At 43.1% G+C, this 17,392-nt stretch overlaps 1 protein-coding gene and 1 long non-coding RNA gene across 2 annotated transcripts in view; one reads left to right on the top strand and one right to left on the bottom strand.

Moving 5' to 3' along the window:
* The window catches only part of ZFHX3 (zinc finger homeobox 3), a 996,345-nt gene that overhangs the window by 575,780 nt on the left and 403,173 nt on the right, over positions 1-17,392 (top strand). The gene's annotated exons all lie outside the window — the stretch shown is intronic.
* LOC106508422 (uncharacterized) lies at positions 677-10,497 on the bottom strand. The gene is made up of 5 exons (XR_014805574.1): positions 10,380-10,497; positions 9,937-10,193; positions 9,614-9,761; positions 7,277-7,406; positions 677-5,037 (listed from the first exon to the last, which is right to left on the bottom strand). It is a non-coding gene; the product is annotated as an uncharacterized LOC106508422 (long non-coding RNA).

The following is a 17,392-nucleotide window of genomic DNA, read 5'->3' as shown; positions in this document are numbered from 1 at the left end:
CACATAGGTGTTGTCCATGCAGAAGCACTGCTTCCTGTCATTCCCAAAGATGGTGGCATTGCTGCCTGCCGTTTTCTCTCTGCTGCCAGAGCTGGCAGTGTTCCACATCACTGTGCCAGTCACTTAGGGGGGCCTCTTGAACCTGAGGCTGATATGGCCATGAGCACCTGGGTCTTCTTCAGGCTGACGTTGCCCACACCTCTCCCATCCCATTTCCACGCCCTACCACTGCCATCGCCCAGAAATGGCCTCGTGCTGGGTAGAATCCCTTTCCTTCCCTCTATCCACACCCAATCGCCTTGGCTCCAAATGCTCCTGGCTACCCTGTCCCATCACTCAAAGGGGCTTTATGTCAGAGTCCTTCCTGAGTCTTTTATTTGTTGACAGGACTCAGCCCTGTGTCCTGGGCTTTGACTGGGAAGAAGGATCATCTTCACTGGGAGGTACCCATGTCCCAAATCTACCCACCCCTTTGATCCCCGTATCATCCAGCAGGCTTCAAGTGCTTGACCCTTCCTTGGGAGGAATGCTTTCCTAGAAGATTCCCTCATCTGTTACTCAGATGCACTCCCAGCTGATCTTCCCACAGTTCTCCCTCCCAGTGTGGGAAAACCTACAGATACTCTCTTAAATTTTAGAGCTCTGTTTATATGACAGGCAACATTTCCTGGTATTCTTTGCTTCAGATTTTTTATTGACTTGTAGATAATTTACAGTGTTGTGTCAATTTCTGCCATATAGCATAGTGACCCAGTTTATATATAATAGTTTTCTCATACTATCTTCCATCATGTTCTGCCCCAAGAGATGTTGTACATATACAGTGGAATACTACTCAGCCATTTAAAAGAACGAAATAATGTCATTTGCAGCAACATGTATACAACTAGAGATTCTCAAGTCAAGTAAAATAAGAAAGAGCAAGACAAATACCATATGATATCACTTATATGTGGAATCTAAAATATGGCACAAATGATCCTTCTCTTTTCAATTCAGATATTTTCATGTACCCTCTAAAGAAGTGGCAGCTGAATAAGGGGAAGTCCCCAGAAACCAAGAAGCATTGCAGATCCAGAAGCACCACCTTTTACTGGACCCATTATACCACTTGCCATTCCCCACAGAGACCAGCATACCCATTGTAGCCTTCATGAGTATCCCACACTGAAAAAGGTCTACGAGCCCATATCGCTTTCCGCAACCTTTGTTTCAAGGGAGGATAGCCTTGAAACTGTTACCTCCAGGAGCTCCTGGCCATCAGCATAGCATTCAAGCCTGGTACTTGAAGTGTTGGGGGCAAAGGGGGGAGTTTCACAGCCAACTGAGACTGTGTGCCTAAGGGTCTGAATTGTCCCTGACCTTCCATGCATGTAACTTTAGCAACAACTTTCCTGGCTTTTAGACAGTTTTTTCTTTTTAACTTGTTCCTGATAAGTAAGGTAGTTGCTAAATAGTTGAATTCTGGATAACAAGATATTACATAAATCTGAATGAAGCCACTGAACAGGCTGTACCCAAAAAGCGCATTGTATTAGATGCTTCTTTGTCTCCTTTGTGATCTTTTTCTATGCCTAGAGAATGATGGGATTGCTGAAGCAAAACTCTGATGAAAGCTCTTCACAATTGAGCATTTACCATCCTATGGAAATGTCAATTCCATCTACCAAAGTGAATATTACAGACATGTTCAATGTAAAATGCAAATATAATAGCTTAGTGGGCTGGCTATGTCAGCTGTGTTTCACTTAAACCTATTACCTTGGCAGATTAAATACAGGTCCAGATCTTCCACAAGGAGGAGACTCTGATGAAGTTACATCTTATATCAGCTTGTGTGGTTCATCAGTTCAATCGGTTATGAGTAGAATAAGAACAAATGGGTGAGAAGTACAACTGAGTAGGCATGGCCATGGAGAAATGGGAGAATCTGCCCCACAGTCTTCCCTACACCCTCTAAGGAATATTATTATTGGCCCAAGGATAAATATCAGTAATTTGAAACAAAGATTTGTCTCTTAGGTGATGAAATAGGTGAGGATCCACCAACCCCACCAGGCTTGCCTCACCGCTTCCAAACCTTGCTACCTGCCTGAGTAACCCACTCAGTTGAGCAGAGGTGGGCCCAGCCCAAGCTACGATGCTGGCTCCAGCTTGTTGCCTCTGTGGCCATCTGGGGCACCCAGCTCCCTTAGCTGAACTTGACAGTAGTAGACCCCTCTCTCACCTGACCACACTCTCCAGACTCTGACCTCAGCCTCACCTTTAAACCCATGTGCATATCATGCCTTTTCTTGCGGTTGCCAGTGTCCTGCTGGATATGACTTCTTGCTTGAATGCCACATAATCCATCACTCCATGGTACCACCCAATTCCTGCAAGGGCTTCCCCAGGACTGCCCTGTCTCACCTCCCACCCCCACACCCATGAAAATTTCGCTGGCTGCTAGCACAGTTCGCTGGCTCCTGGCACAGCCCACTTGGAGCGCCCACTCAGTAAGACAGGCTGGGTGGAAATTGGCCAGCCCCATACAGTTTTTCCAGCACAGTTGTCTTGTCCCATCATTGCATGATCAGTTATAAGCTTTGGGGGTTCTCTCTCCAGCAGCATTTTCCTGTGGGCTTTTCCAAGGGAGCATCTTGCAAATTACTGCACAGAACTGCAGAAATAATTGATCCTTTTTAAAAAGAGCATTCCTTCTCTAGTTTCTGTGATTCTTTTTGCTTTGTCTTACTTCAAAAAGTTGTGGATATTATTCCTTGGTAGCTATTAACATTTGTAGCAAAAAAAAAAAAAGAAGAAGAAGAAAAAGAAGAAGGAATCATGGTCAGTAGTTCCTCCTGCTCTAAAATATTCTGCTAGGCTGATGCTCAGCAAGCACTGAGCCTTTCTTCCAGAGAAGATAATAACCCACAGAGCAATGGTTACGAGGCTCTTCGGATGAGAATGGTAAGGGCGGGAGACAGTTGTTAGTGGTGGAAGGAAGTTCTAGAAGGGAAATCTGGGCTCACAGGACTTTATTGCATAGTTGTGAACTAGGCTCCAGAGAGCCGGGCTCTCCTTTTGATTCTGTCCTAACTAGCTATGCGATGCTGAATTCCACTCAGTTTTCCCCTCTACACAATGAGGAAGCTGACCTAGAGCAGGTCTTTCAACTCCAATCTTCTTTGTTTCCACAAATAAACATTGCCCAGAAGTCAAAGCAGATGGCTAGTTAGGAACCTAGAAAATTGTAGCAAAAGCAACAATTACCAACTTCTATTTTTGCAGTATTTTCTGCTGGACTTTGAGCTGAGCACTTTGCATACATTTCCTCATTTAATCCTCACAGTCATTTCTGAAGGCTAGTATCATGCTCCCTATTTCACAGAAGAGGGAACAGTTCTCAGTGTGGTTACCCAGTTTTGTTAGGATCCTACTAAGATTAAATAACAGCAGAGAGTCCAATTCTGCTGGAACCAACCCCACACTCACTTGGAGTAAGACGCAATGTGACATTCCAGAGCCTTCTCTTACAACTCCCATTACCTCAAATGTTGCCCCGCTTCTCTTTATACTCTGAGTTACCCTCTTTCTTGTTCTAAAATGCATGCATGTCTGTGTCTTTGGCTTGTGTGTAAGCATAGAGTTCTGCATCCATTCTTTGCACCAAAACAGGAATCAGTAAGACCATAGCAAAAATGAATTTCTAAGCTGCTTGCAATGTGAAATGCAAGTGAAGATATGACCCAAAGAGGCCAAAATTTAGCTGAAAAGAATGGCTTTATAAGACAGCCATGAAACATCCTCCTCAGAGGGGCAAAAATACCTAAAGTGAGTCAGTTTTGCTGAGGCCACCTTTGAATCGATAAACATTAGGAAAGTGGCAATGGGAGACTTCTCCTAGCTGGTGATGGAGTCTAAATGATCTCTCAGCCTTTGCATCGCATCACAACAATCGCCAGTTTTGTTTCTTCGAGAAAAATGTATCATCTCAACCCCAACCATCAGACAACTTCTAGTGAATGGCAATTACTTGTGTGAAGGGGTCCAAGAATGTGAAGGTGTTCCTTGGCCAGAAAAGTTTTATACAAATTAAAGAATGAACTCTAAAATCAGGATCATGCAGTGAACAAGGTCATCCTAAACTCTATTTGGAAATAAGGAAAAGCTCTACTGTTTCATCAACATATCCTAGTATAGTCACTCCTCATTATTTACGGATTCTGTATTTGAAAATTCACCTCCTCATTTAAATATATTTGTAAATCCCACATCCCTGCTGGCAGCTCTTTCATAGCCACTGGTGGACATGTACAGGGAGGCACAATTTTTGAGTCACCTAATCTGCACATCCCAGCTAAGACTGAACTAGGCGACCGTCTTCCTTGTTGCCACTCTCATACTGTAAACAATGTTCTTTTCACTGTCTGTTTAGTGTCCTGTTTTTCACTTATTCTGCTTTTGGTTCATCTTTCAAATGCCTCCCAAGCAGAGTGCTGAAGTGATGCTTGTGGGCTTAAGCTCAAAAAGGCTACGATATGCCTTACAGAGAGGACGTATGTACCAGATATGTTTCAATCAGGCATGAGTTATAGTGCTATTGGCCCTGAGTCCAATGCTAATGATTTAAATATATATATATACATATATGTATAATACACACACATATATAATATGGTGTCTTTAAGTAATAACACACATAAAACAAGGTTAAATTGATCTTTTGACAAAAATATTGTGCCATAGGCTTGAAGGACCCTAGCCTGGTATTTCCCCTAGGAGCAATGGTGCAGTTTTTGCTAATTCAGAGCCTTTGGGTGACTATAGAACATAAGCACCAAGAATAATAAGATAAACTGTCTTTGCAAATTGAGAAATTCCTAATGATGTCTTGAGATGTTTCTCGGGACGGCCAGCAGGCTACAGTACTGGTAATTTCATGCTATTTTCTGCTTCGTGGAAGATGGGGACTTACAAAACCATCCTGGTTTCTCCTGTGGTGGGCAGCTTTTCTCACTGCTCAATTCAAACAGTATTAATTGAGTGCTGCAGAATCTGGAAGATATGCAAAAGACACATTTAGTAGTCTCTGACCTCAAGGGTTTTCACCCTTGTTGGAAAGACCAGGGATAAGGTGGCGGATGCAGCCAGGTTAGAAGGAAAGTGGAAACATGTTAGAAGTGGCAGGGAGAAGAACAAGCTCTCAGAGGTATAACCTAAGGGAAACAGACTATTTTTCTAATAGTAACCTTGAACTGTTAATTTAGTGTTTCCTCCCAGGAACTCCGCAAAGGAAGTTCAGCTTTAGCCAGAGCTTCTAATTAACTCCAAAGTTTCTACCACATCAGCAAACACCTAAAGACCACCCCAGTGTTCATTTCTCACCTGACAGAAGTCAAAAAAACTGATGTAAGTGAGAATTGCACCATAGGAAATCCTTTTTTCACTATGGGAAATGGTTGCTATATTTCCCTCAGTTTGATTATTTTGGGAGGCTATAATCTCAGAGCTAAAAAAAAAATACTATTTATTGTACTCAGAATAAAAATAGTAATATTAATTTATTAATCACACAGTATCTGCCAGGACCTATGCTAGGAACTCAGGGATAAAAGGCAGAGTCTCCGCCTGGAAGTGTCTCACGGTCAAATAGAGAAAAATGATCATTGTAAAACCCAAGTAAATGTTCTGAGAGAGGGAGGCAGGGCCAGGGGCTTGTGGCAGCACATGCCCTAAAGTGGGAGACTTGGAAGTGTGGGTAATGCTTCTTTCCAGACCAGGGTCTTGAAGGTAAAGAAGGAATTGGCCAAATGAAAAAAAGTAGCCTTGAACATATTCCAGGTGGCGAGAACACCATAGGAAACTCCAGAGGCATGAAAGAGCCATGGGTGTTGAATGACCTACAGCACAGAGCGGAAAGTGGAAGAGGCTCAAGGGAGAAAGCTGGGGAGAGGCAAGGCCCAGATCATGAGAAACCTTAAAGGCCAAGTTAGGAAAGTGGAACAACCCACTGAAGGGTTTCACAGAGATAAGCAAGATAATCACATCTGCATGTTCTATAGATCAATTAGAAGTGGTACAGAGGATGCATCATGTGTTAGAAAAGCCACTGGGGAAATAAACCAAGAGAGGAGCAGTAGGAATGCAGTGAAGAGAGAGGTTAGAAAGCAATGAGGAAAAGTAGAATTGAAAGAACCTAAAGAGCAATTGACAGTGGGAGGGGAGAGGGAAAGGGGATGCAGAAGAGGAGCAGATTGGGGGATGCTGAGGAGTTCAGTTCAAGGTGTCTTGAATTGGGAGTGCTGGGGACCTTCCCAAGAAGAGGTAAGCAGACAGCCAGATATCTGGGGCTCAGATCAGGAGAGTGGTCTGGGCTGGAAGTGAGTATTGGATGACCAGTTTCTACATGACTGCTGAAGCCAGGGGTTTACATTTGTGCAAAGCAAACTATGTGCAGTTGAGAATAGAAGAGAGCCACAGAAAACCCCTCTTTGGGAACACTGATATTTAAGGGGGTAAAAGGGAAGATAAGTCAGAGGTAATGAAGGGGGGAAATTGGCACAGAACAGCCTCAGTAATGACAGAGGAGGAGGGTGTCATGGGAAAGGGAGGGGCAAGAGGAATTCAACCCTACTGGGAAGGAAAGCACCGTTGAATTGGGCATCAAGGACCTGAGCAGTTAAGTGGGGAAGTAGAAATGCAAACAGGGTACTCTGCGTAGAGACGCTGAAGCAGGTGAAGGAGTAAAGACAGGGCACGTGTAGACTAGCCCTTAGGTCAACTTGATTTTCAGGGGAAGGAGGGAGATAGGCGTAAATAGCAAAGAATAGAAAATTAGGCAGGTTTCTGCCACTGCCAGTTGGAACTTAGGCAGGTTGTTAATTGCTAGCAGGATACAGGGAGCATTTTTTAAACTGCTCGTGACGACAAATTACACCAAGTACAAGATGAAAACCTCATAGTGAGGGAGTAAGGTGGGCAGTTATAGAAAATCAAGAACATAGGAAGTGTTGGGTTGGGGGTTCTGAAGATTTTTTATAAAAATCTCATCAGATGAATAAAAACGGCATCAGATTAAGACTCAGAAGACCCATGAATACCTGTTACTAGTGTTGAACGTTAGGCAATTTCATCACCTCTCTGAGCCTAGGATCCTCATCTATAAAATAAGCTAAATACTATCATGCCTGGTTGTGGTGAGAATTAAACAGGATAATATGTGTGAAGAGCACCCTGGAAATTGGAAAGCCCTGTGCAATTGTGTGAGAAGACAGGCCCTCTTGCTGCCCTTCACCATTTGCTGAGGTGCCTTTTCCTGTTGAAGTTATTTCAGAGGCCGTGGAAAAGCTTTCTTCCAAACTCTAGGTAGGATCTCTCATTTCCGGGGAATTCTTTCTTTTTTTCCTACCCCCTTGGGATGAGTTCTGTGGATAAGTGAGAAGAAAAATGTTTTTAGATTGTTTTAATGTTGAAATAGTACTCATCACTAACTGTCTTAAAAATTGATGGAAATACACATGAAAAATATTCAAACATATTTCTAAATATTTTCTCTTCACAGTTATAACCTTGGTTAAAAAAATTAAAAATCTATGTGGTGATCACTACCTTAGATAAAGATGACATAGACCCTGCTTGCTAAGAGGCCAGTGACCAGAAAGCCAGCAGGCCATACAGAAAACCATTTCCTTCCCCTCTTGATTGTTTTAAATTAGCACTTCCCTTTTGGTCCAACAAAAAACGCACTCTCATGATACTTGTCATGCAGTTGCTAACATCTATATTTTTTATTAAAATATTTCACGGAAAGACTAGGCATTAAAAAAATTACAAAATTAACAAAAAAAAAGCAGTAGTTGTTTTAGACTAAAATGAAGATTGCAAATTGACGTGCTGTCAGCTGTCTATCCTCAAACATGCTTTATTTGATGTGCAGATTTTTTTTTTTAAAAAAAAGAACACTTTGAGCCAGTATTTCAAAATTGCTATCCTTTTCTCTTTAGACATACCCATTTCTTCTAACTCTTGGAACCCTGGAAGATCAGGCAACACAAGGCAGGACCTTTATTCCCCTAAATAAAAATGAGTGGTTCTGTGCCCAGTTTATCCCAAGCCCCACTCCTCCCTATTGCCTCCTCAAGCTGGTACCCACAGATCACTGGAGATTTCAGAGTGTGTGAGCCCTGGCTTAACACCAAACGAGTACAATACAGTGGAAGGGGAGAAGTTTGATTCTGAGGACAGAGTAGCTAAAATAAGGAGAAAGGAAACCCAAATACCTGGCAGGGAGTGCCTGATTCTATGCTCTTAGCATTCTGTCTGCTTTAGTATGGACTCTACAGAAGTGGAAGTTAAATCATCTCCTTTGTATGCTTCTTTGTATGACAGAGATTAAAATAAAAGCAGCTACTTCCTTTGGGAAAGGCCTAAAGCATAACCCCAAAGAAAAATGTGTATTACTTCAAAAGCAGAGGCAATTGGCCAAAAGACTCCAGAAGGCTCTTCCTAGCCTTACAAGGTCAAGAAACACTGATAACCTGTGATGGAATGGAAGGACATCTGGTAGACCACACTTTACGGTTCTTAAGATAAAGCTTATTCTAAGTTTCATTAACACAGACATACTGGCCATGACTGGTCTTTGCCACAGAGAAGAAATTCGCAGGCAATGCATTCTTGGGCTCTCCTCAAGTGGTCTGTTGTCTGTGGAATTTCCTATTCTCCAGCCCCAGAAGAGAAAGCAACCCCCACCCCGGCTTGGGCCGACATGAGATTTAAAGAGGATCATTTGTTTTCATTACAGCCCCTTGAAGCCCTTCCTTCCCTCCTCATTAATGAATTTCCAGTCTTTCATCAAAAAACAAAAACAAAAAAACAAACACAAAAAAGGACCTGACAGAGGACATGGTTAAGTGGCTGGCACGCATAGCGGTGCCGGCTTTAAAGAGAGGAGACGGCCATTTACTGATTGCAAGGAGGGGTTGACATCCTTGGTTAGTATGCTAATTTCGCCTCCTGCATTAAACATTCAGATCAGGTCTGTACAGGCCCTCCAGAGCGGCAGAGTCCAGGGATGGGTGGCTGTCTGCCTTGCCGCAGTGAACATTCTCTGCATGAATTATATAAATGCCCAAACATTCCATCTGCTCTGACTTCACTCTTTTCCTCCCTCTTGGAGAGACACACAGACACAGAGCAACACACATGCAGATACTCCACATAATTCCATCACACAACACACACATACACACACACACACACACACACGCTCTACAGACACAGGTCTCTATGAATGCTGAAGAAATGCAGTGTAAGGTGTCCAAGTCATACACAATTGGCTTAATTCCTCCTCCTTTCAATGTCCAAGGCACAGTTCTACAGGATATATTCCTCCTGCTGGGGAAATTGCAACGTACTGGGGAGTCTGAAATAAGGAAGCCACATGAAGAGTAAAATCCCAGTGAGAAGACTTGACCTTCCAGTCCCAGAAATCCTAAATAAATAAAGACCCAACTCCATTCATGTGTAGGGGAACCAGACAGCTCAGTTTATTCCTGGGGGTCCCCAATTTGTCATATGTGTTTGGACCCTGTCTTAAAAGAGTCTTGCTCATGGTTGGTTTTGGACTCACCAAGCCACAGCTGGGTGACAACAGGAGAAGAATCCCAAATGGCAAAGACAGTCACCTGGCACATTTTGCAAAAAAGCCCCATCAACAGAAAACTGAATTTCCTCAACTTCCTTTGGCCAGCATATGTCTGTAACATCGCAACAGCTTCCTGGAGACAAACCGAGAATCAGCAGCTCCTGTTATCAGAAGGCACATTTCAGGGTTGCTTTGAATAGACTGAGCAATTTTGAGCAAGCAGGAGCTCCAATTCAAAGCAAAGGATGGGTTGGTTTTTATAATTTTGTTTTGTTCTGTTTTCTCAAAGTATGCCATAACTCTGTCACCTGGCATGCCATGGATCCTTCCTCGGGTCACTCCGGTGGAACCTGGTCCTGTCCCCTGGTGCCCACACCACATTCCATATTCTGCTGAGGAACACTGGGCAATTCCTGTGTGAGCTTCCGAAAGGACCGCACAGGAACGATGGGTGTTTTCTCCCAGCTGCAGACTTGATTTGCCTTGATTTTTTTTTTTTTTTTTTTTTTTGGCTCTGGTCCAAGATGTTTTCCTGTCATCATTTCACTGTCTTTTCCAGTAATCCCTTTTTTAAACATTGCCAACAATTAGTCGATTTATCTCCACCACCACCAGCCCCCACCCCCCCCCCATCTCCACGCAAACACACTCCACTGAGCCCCATCACTGTCTTGTTTTGCCTTGAAGTCTAAGAAATTACAGCTTCTCATTAGCTGGAGAGCACGTTTGGAACGGCTTTGTATTTACTCACTTCGTAAGTGATGCTGGCCTTTTTAATTATTCTCCCTCCGCGTGCCATCAGAGCGCTGCAAGCTGTTCCAGGCAAACCAAGCGACTGCGTGTCCTCCGCCAGGCAGTTGGAAGTAATCGTGTTTTACCTCACGGCTGCCGCTTTCTTCTTTTCCTGACAGCCAGCCAAGGAATCCCCCCAAAGCTCTTACGTAGGAGATACCAAAACTGTGAGTCACTTCTGGCTCCCCGAGCAGAGGGAGTCCAGTGCATGACGCCCGGATCAGCAGACCCAAGATGGGGGTTTCCTCCAAGCCACCAGGAGCCCGGGGACCAGATGTCCAGCCATCGCTTGGTTTTTCTTGCTATTGCTCCCTCTTTCTCCTCCACCTCGTCCATTCCTTCGTTTCCCAGCGCTTTCCTCTTTCTCTCTTCCTTTCTGTGTTGCCGACAGACAGCCGCAGACCCAGCAAGAGCTGGGTCCCTCTCGCCTTCTGTGGTTTTTTTTCCCCTGCAGCAGGCTTTGGCTGCTACCTCTGCGAGCTGGATCACCAAAGACACACGACTCACTCACAATGAATAATCAATACAGATATTGATCTGTGGGAAATGTTTGTAAATTCCTGAAAGGGAATCAGGAGCCGGGGGCAGGGAGGCTCGTGGGGGACGACGCTGAAGTGCTGGTGGCGGGAGGCAGCCGAACTTCACATGGACCCCAAGGCTGGCTGGCGCCGAGGTGACGGTACCGGAATGCGTGCGAACGAGGGTGTGCGCGTGGGAGCGCGCGGGTGGCGACCGTGTTCTGCATCCCCCTTCTCTACAGCTGCTTTCCCCGAAGAATCAAGAGCCGAATGGTCGGAAGCCCCCGTCAGTGCCATGTCTTGGCTGCGGGCCAGCACTGTTTTGTTTTCATTATCACACGCTACTTTGCAATTTGCATAAATACAGGGTTATTTTTTATCGTGTCGCCCAAAAGATAGGAAGGAAAAAAAAAAAAAATAGAAGTCTTTGTTGTATGCAAGAGGGGCTTTCTGCCGACTCATCATGGCTAAGGATTTAGCGTATGTAGAGGGCTCCAGAAGAAATACGGGCAAAGAAGTGGTAATCACAGAGAGAAAAGAATACAGGAGAGGCGGAAAAGAGGAATTTAAAGATAACTGCAGGGATTCAGCTTGGTGGAACCAAATATTAGGCACACATTTTCCTCTCTGGAGAAGTGGTAGCGCCTTAGAAAAGCAAAGGAGAGATAAAGGCCCCCAAGGTCTAAGCACTCCTAGGGCTGGAATGAACTATTGATCCTTGGTGGAAAAGGTGCACAGGATATTGAATACAAACTCTGTTTTTCACCCTCATCCAAAACCTGGAGATAATGGGAGCAGACGGAATGTTTCCAGCAGGCAAGACGTTTCAGACCTCGGGCGTTTTTTTTCCCTTCTTCCCTACAGCTTGAGCAGCTCATGCTTCCGAACGAGCTTCCCCTCATATTGAATGGAATTGACACCCCCCCACACCTTGGCTTTTCACCTTCAGGAAAGTGGGTACAGGAGTATCTTAAGCCAAATGGCAAGCTTTGGCTGGCTTTCCCCTGCGTGCCCAGAGTCCCTGCTTCAGAGGTGAGGCCTCCTAAAGTTATGCCCCCCAAGTGGATGGCAGGCATGCTTATGGGCCGGGAAGTAGGACCTCATTCAGACAAAGCTTCTAGCTCTCTCAGGCCATTGGATGGTCCCTCCTCCCTTTAATTTCCTGTCCTTTCACCTCTCCCCCTCTCACTCTGTTTCTGTGATTCGGTAGTAAAATCCCTCTACTCTTTTTCTCTCACTGCTCTATCTGTCTCCTCCTGGCCCGGTGACAGAAGGGATGTGTCTCCTTTGAGATAGCCATCTGGAGTAAGACCTCCGCATGAGGATTCAATTCCAGCACCCCTGGTCCTGGAAGGAGCTGTCTGCTTTATCAGCCAGCAGCAGCAGCAGGAGGAACACGGATTTTTTTTTTCCTTCTCTTTCTGGTTTCTGATTAGCTCCTGCAATCCAATTAGCAGAGGAATTTATATCACACAGGCGGAGGTGCCCCTACTCGTCACAGCGACTCAAGCCCACTCTTAAATTCTGCCGATAGTACATCTTCCTGTGACATGGATTAATTACAGCGCCAAGCTTTCCCGAGTAGGTCTACCAGTGAAGGTATATATGAATATCAGAATTAAGGAAGTGACACAAAGGCGTGACTTTCGTGTATCACCAAGGATGCATGGAAGCTGCCCTGTACATCCTCCACTCTGCACTTCTCACATTGTTCTAGTGCGGATCAAAGAGGCCAAGTGGCTGGAATTGAGCCTTGTGGAGGATTCCGAAGTGGCTAAATTATGGCACGCCCATGTATTTTCTTCCTATCATTGACATAGTTGTTATGAAACAGCAGAGCTCTTAGAGACTGACTGATTTCCTGCCTCCAGCCTATGCGTCCCCCAAAAGAGTTAAACTATTTAAAAGAGCTCCATGGAGAAAAATGACATTATCTTCATTGGTATTCCATTCCAGTTGGGTACAATTGTGATATTGTTGTACCTTTGCATCTATCTACAATTTCATTCCAAATTTACCCTTACATTCATCAATCTCCAGCGTCTATCTCTCCATTCATCTCTCTATATTCATTTATATATCAACTATTTATTCTGCTTCCCAGTCATCTATTCATCCATGTGCATCTAGCTATCCATTTTCTAACCATGTATTGATCTATGAATATCTTTCTATTATCTGTCATCTACTTGTCTATCCATTTGTGTCTCTATTAATTCATTCATCTGTATTATCCATCTATTTTTCTATCTGTTCATTAATCTATTCATGTATCTATCCATTCAGTCATCTATCATTTGCTTATCAGTTACCTTTTTACTTCGTGCCTTTTGTTAACTATGATCTCAACAGAATCCCAGATTCACATTCTCCATCATTTTTAAGGTAAATCAGGCCCATTTTCCAAATGAAGTCTGTGAATGCCATGAATTTGGTTATCTGCTCTCTAGTTTAAAAGAACCTTGTCAATTAAAGAAGTCAGTCAATAAAATCATATGAACTTAAACATGTTAAAAACTACAAGGAAGGTATTTTATGCTGGATTCTTGGTACATTTTTCTTACGTACTGAAAGTATGCGTTTATACTCCCTTTTAAACCATGGCTTTAAAAGAAGGGAATTTCACCTAACGTCTACACATAAATCTCATTCCGGTTACTAAATCTACCACTGAGAGACCTTCATGCAAGAGATTCAATTCAACTCAGGCTAACCTGAGATTACTTTTATCATAAAGCAAAACATACTAAACCTTTACATGATAATGTGGTTATACCTGTTTGAATTTACCTTGTATCCAGGCTAGGAGTGGAATGGCAATTTGGGAACTAAAAGCAGATTTCTTTTTGCCCTCATCACTTTTATTCAAAATATATTCAAGTTTGGGCCTTCTTGGCAGGTCCCCTAGTCTATCAGCTCCAAAGAAAATGGGTCAAGTGAAGCATTTTGGTTTGTGGGGAAATATTAGTGGAGGAATCTCACTTGTGTTTGGGACAAAAACTACAATGGGTTGCTGTGATGACCGAGGAGTTGGGCTAGCTTTTCTCTGTGTTTCTGGGGAATCACTTCCCAAACAGGAGCCCAAGTCAGAATCCTAATCAAACAGCTGATCTTATCTCTGACAACAATGGTCATTGCTAATAGTCTGTTGATTTGTAGGCAGCATTACCAGTCAAAAGTCCAGACTTTTTTTTCTTTCGCTTTAACAAAACCAAAGTATATTGATAAAGGTAAAGCCCATGAAGACCCATCACTTCCAGGGTTGCAGTCCTCAGAGCAGGCAAGGACCCAAGCCATGTGTCCTCCAAAAAAAAAAAAAGGTGATGAAAACCATCTCATTCCTCTTCTCATGTTATTTCCATTTGTTCTTTCACCATAGCTTTCTAGATTCTGTTGATCTCACGTTTTATGTTCTAGCCTGGGCTTTTTTGTTAGGCCAACCAGTGCCGACTTCACCATGAGACACAGTAGATCCAATGTCTCCAGCCCCCCACATTTTGAGGGGGTCTATGAACATGTTTTCATTTCTCTTAAATCATTAAAAGGGTGAACTTTTTGGTCCAAAAAAATTAATATATAATATTACTCTATTTATCTTTCTGCCAATGCAATTAGAAAATAGATGTTTGAAAAGTTTCTTAGGGAGGAAGAAGCCCAAGAAGGCGAAAGCACCCAAAGCCAATGTATGTGGCTTGGACATTAACCAGCTACTCGTAACTCAGTTATGCTCACAAGAATGCAGTGGTTAAGGAACTGCTCAGGAGTCAGACTTCCTGGGTTCAAATCTTGGCACCACCACTTGTTAAAGGCATTTAGCTTCTCTGAATCTCACTTCCTTTAGCTGTAAAATGAAGATAATAATAGTACCTAATGCGTAGGAATACTGTAAAGACTAAATGAAGATGTACATATAAATTGCTTAGCATGAAGCTTGCAAGTAATGAGGGCACTACAAAATTTGTTATAACAATTGTTATTACTCTTGTTTTGGCTTTGACAGCTTTGTTTTAAATGTCTACCTCTCTAATTCAACAGCCATGACTAAATTAATTTGTTATTTAAAAAAACTGGATTGTTTTCTAGTCACCATGGACAGAAGAAAAGGGTAGTAATGGAAATTTCCTCACTATTCTGGAAATCAGGAGATTTTTCTTCTAGAAGTAGTAAATCCTGTACTCTCTACCTGCAGCTAGGTCTTTTTTCTGTGTTATAAAACTCTTCTAATAAATCAGCATCATCTCCCTTGGTCGCAGATTTGATTCTTTCCTAACCTAAAACAATCCTGCAAAAATCTTATTAAGAACCACAGGTTAAAAAGAATATTGTCAAAACTTTCTCTCTCCTTTTCTCTCTTTACTTTATTATCCCCTCATTTTTTTTGTCATTTAACTCCAATTATGAGATGCTAAGTGCTTTTGGAAATTTCATTGTTAATATCTTCTTACAGTGCTATTAACGTAAATCAAGTTTAATAGTGTCCCAGCAAGTGTAAAAGCAATCAAAAATTCAGTACTCACGAATCATTCTGTAATTTCAGCATAAAATGTTAATAGAAATAATATCCAATACCATAAAATATCGGTAAATTCAACTTTAAATATAGGTGATGAATTACTTTGCCATCCTATAGCATTCGTGGAATAGTCTAGTATGACGTACTTAATTGGCCAAGCCATACCTCAGCCGTGGTCAGGCTTCCAGAAGTCCCTTCCTCTGCTTTCCCCCTCCCAGCCAATCCTGGAAGAATGGACAGCTCAATGACAGGCATTTTTTCATCCCAGACACACTGAGTTATTTGGCCGTAAGGAAAAATGACTCAGGATCAAGGTGGGAAGTACAGTCAACTTGAAGGAATTCAAATTAATGAGAACAAAGACATTGTAGTTCAGTTCTAAGAATATTGATCAGTAGCTGCAAGGCCTTAGCTCCATATAATCAGCAAAGATGGATAAGATGGAGGCCCTATCCTTGGAGAGTTCACATCTCATGAGACAGGCCAAGGCCAAGACACATAAGACATGCAGTATTTCAGGCCCAGCAGTGAAAGTAACTCTTAAGAAGGTTCTAACCGAACAGGAGTTGGGGCAGGTGAATTTTAAAATTTGGCTAAAGCAGGGAGACCTAAGTAACATATGTATCTGTTTAAATACTGGAAGCATTTTAAACTTAAAACAATATACATCTTTTAGCATGAACCACCGCCATGTTGCTTGTCTACAGCCCCCGTGCTTTTGAAGTAAAGGGAGAATTTAAGGTACCCAAAAAGGCCACCAGAGTGGAGAATCCTTCAGTTACCATTGTCCAATTTTTAGCAACTCACCTGAACGTCTTCTTCACAGAGTTAGTTTAGCTGTCATAGAAACCACTCTTTTTGGAGTTCCCGTTGTGGCTCATTGGTTAACGAATCCGACCAGGAACATGAGGTTGCGGGTTCGATCCCTGGCCTTGCTCATTGGGTTAAGGATCCAGCATTGCCGTGAGCTGTGGTGTAAGTCACAGATACAGATACAGCCGCATTGCTGTGGCTGTGGTGTGGGCTGGCAGCTACAGCTCCAATTGGACCCCTAGCCTGGAAACCTCCATATGCCTCAGGAGCAGCCCTAGAAAAGGCAAAAAGACAAAAAAAAAGAAAGAAAGAAACAACTCTTTTTGCATGCATTTGTCTCTGGTTAATAAATATATTTTATTTAATTCAGTTATGATTTTCATGAACAAGAATAACTTCCATAAAGAGGTGTGGGGACAAACACAACTCACTCTTAGGAGAGAGATAACTAAGTGGGGGCAGTAGGAAGCAGGGGTGAGGGGAGGGGTGGACGGGGGCGGGGAAGGACTGCTCAGGTGTTCCAGGGTGGAGATTATTACCTGGGACCACAAGGGGCCCTTGGGCATCAGCCAGCAGGGCTTCCAAAGGGCGTAGAGGTTGGCTGTCAGTTTAGCTAGTTAGTGAGGCGAATGTTGCTGAAGGAGTTCCGTAAGCAGAAAGGTGAGCCCAGAGACAAAGAAGGTCATGTTGGGTCAGAACAGAGCTCCACATGGGCCAGTATTCCGTCTGTGCTAGGATTATATGATGTAGGACACAGTGTTGATGGGTCTATCCGACATCAGGGAGTCAAGTTAGCATCTTTAATACCTCTAAGTGGATGGCTTGTTGTGGCTCTGACCCCTAGACATTTATTTAAATCTTCTTAAACTTGGCTTCCTTTATAGCCTGTAGGCGTTTCAGAAAAACCAGTCTCAAAGATGTTCTATTATATAGACAGTTGCACTTTCTGTATCTGTCCTAAAAGAGCTTTCCTTAAACCCATATGTCCTCAAGTGTGGAATGCATACCCACAGTGACATGGAAGACCACGTTTGGAGGTACACTACTTTTTTTTTAGCATTTGTGCACCTATGAAAATACAACAAGCATGTAATCTTGTGATTTCATGGATAGTGTCTCTTAAGATAG

Source organism: Sus scrofa, chromosome 6, assembly GCF_054392235.1.
Source record: "Sus scrofa isolate SSC_HxYL_T2T_F1_AM1 chromosome 6, Sscrofa_HxYL_maternal_Yorkshire_Landrace_v2.0, whole genome shotgun sequence".
Lineage (NCBI taxonomy): Eukaryota > Metazoa > Chordata > Mammalia > Artiodactyla > Suidae > Sus > Sus scrofa.
Note: the sequence above shows the minus strand (reverse complement) of the source record. Positions and strands in the feature narration are given on the sequence as shown.